Raw genomic sequence first — 2,474 nt, 5'->3', positions numbered from 1 at the left:
GTCTGAGCCGGTCATCAACTTGAACCATCGGCTCTGATACCAATTGTTGGGGAGATTCGAGGGGTACACCTGTGGACCACGAGCCACCACATAAGGAGGCCTGACACCACACTCTAACCCAAAACCTTAAGGCTCAGGTTTATGGGTCTTCTCCTCACTTATATGGTGCTCAACCTTTCCACTTTTACCCGATGTGGGACTTTACCTCACACTTGTACTCAACATCTGATACTTCTACTTTGATCAACCCAAAATAGTTACTTGAGTTGATAAGGACCCTGAAAGAGCAATGGAAGAAAGAAATGAATGAGTATAATAAAATGTAGAGAGGAGTTCAAAGAGGTTCTGCACTACAAATTGAGCCAGAGAGCATCCCAGCTACCACTTGTAGTTAAGGAAGTTGATGAACCTTTTACCAGTGCTCGTGAGCATAAAGGGAAGTTGTGCAGTGATTGCTGCTTATCCCTTGAAGGAGGAGCCTCACACTAATGATATGAACTATCATGGGTTGTACATTGAAGATGAGTATTGTACCCGCCTAGTGGCATTAGCAAAAATATATGAGGGGTCATTAATTGTACACCATGTAAGTTTGACTAATGATGGGGTAAAGGTCGGTGTCTCAAAAGTTCTAGATGAGGATGCATCAGCTCTTTTTCCTACTTTAGAGATTCAATTTGTGAGGCATGTCGGGAACACCTTCTTTGCATAGCCCAAATGTCTTGTGAAACTTGTTTCACATGAGGTATTTGCATGAGTTGTGTTTATTTGTAACAAAATGGATTTTACATAAATTACTAACATTAACATATCCTTATTAACTGTGTAGGATTTACATTGACATCTAAAGAAATCGATTATTGAGCCTGTTGATAAGTCAATGTCGATTGATGATCCCTTACATGATTTGGTTAAGGTTTCCTTTGACCTTTACCAAAAGCCTTATCAAGTGGCATGGGATGCAACTTTGTTTGGGGTATACAATGATGATTCCCTCTTGTTTATAGATTACAATGATGCACAACAAATAATCTTAGGCAATCAATGTCTAAGCATCACTATTTTACAATTTTGGAGAACGTAAGTATAATTTAGTATTATAGTTCCATTCACTTGTCTAGTTATAATATGATTAACAATCTATATTTCTGTAAACAAAAGCAAGGCGATGAATGACTCGAGTATAGAATTCGGCCATGGTTTTGTGTATGGTTTCCTTGAGCCTCAATCCATACACAATGCAAAGGATAGGCATGATGAATGTGAAGGTTACATTACAAAATGGTTGAACCAGTCACAAAGAAAGAAGAAAGATATACCTAGGAGCTTACTTGAATAAGTAAGTAAAACTTTACAAATGCATTTAGCTTGTGTTTGCATTATAACTAATTTTTTCCAATTCAATCAACATTGGTAGCTCCTTGTTATCTGTTCTAGGAAAAATGTTGTTGTATGATTTTGTTCCTTGCATAAAAAGGTTGACAAGGACATCAAAAACACAATTAACAAGTTAAGTCTCAACTTGTAACACGTTTATTGTATTTTTAGTGTTATACATCAATCTTTTGATTTTACAATATACATGTATGTTTTTTTTTCTTTTAACTAGCGCTTTGAAGGAATTCTATGGCAAGTCCCTCAAGAGTAAATCTAATGTTGATTGGATTGAATTAAAAGTAAGTAATTTAATCAATATTGCTTTAATACGATTAATGACATTTTGTATGTTTGTAATTATGGAATATAACTAAATTTCATATTGAATTTAGAGTCATTTTCAAATCGGAGGCTTTGAGTGTGACTATTATGTAATGGATTGGATGCAAAACATAGTCAAGGGGACTTTGAAGAATCAATGGGACATGGTATACAACTTTATATGCTCTATCAAGAATAATTTATTACATTTCTAATTATTTAATCAGTATTTTGTTGTTTTTAATCAAAAAATATATGCTACTTTACTTTAACATATATCATTTATTAGAATTTTGATTATTTAATATGATTAACATTAATGTGAGTTTATTATATGTTGTAGTGGATTATTAATCAAACACCATTGAAACCAGAGAGAATGGAAACAATTTGGACAGAATGGGCAAGATATTTTTTTGAATGTTAGAAATGAAGCACTTAAGAATGTTTGAGAATGTCTAGGATAGTTGAACTTATAATTTACAATAGTTTTAGGTTAGATTTACATTGTAAACATGACAAATGTTGAGTTTCTTTGTTTAATGTAGTTAATTTGATAATACAAGATTATATTATTGTTATTTGTTAGTATTTTTTTAATTTAATGTTTTTCATTAAAAATTAATTCTATTTATTACAAATTGCTTAGGTTTGGCTCTGATTAAAATTGCAAGTTAGATTTGTTGTCTATAAAAAATGAATATTAAAAAAATGAGTTTTTAAAGATGATTATGAGAAAAACTGTCTTTGAAAGTTTAATTTTGTGATGGTTTACA

This window comes from Glycine max, chromosome 20, assembly GCF_000004515.6.
Source record: "Glycine max cultivar Williams 82 chromosome 20, Glycine_max_v4.0, whole genome shotgun sequence".
In the NCBI taxonomy this organism is placed as follows: Eukaryota; Viridiplantae; Streptophyta; class Magnoliopsida; order Fabales; family Fabaceae; genus Glycine; species Glycine max.
Note: the sequence above shows the minus strand (reverse complement) of the source record.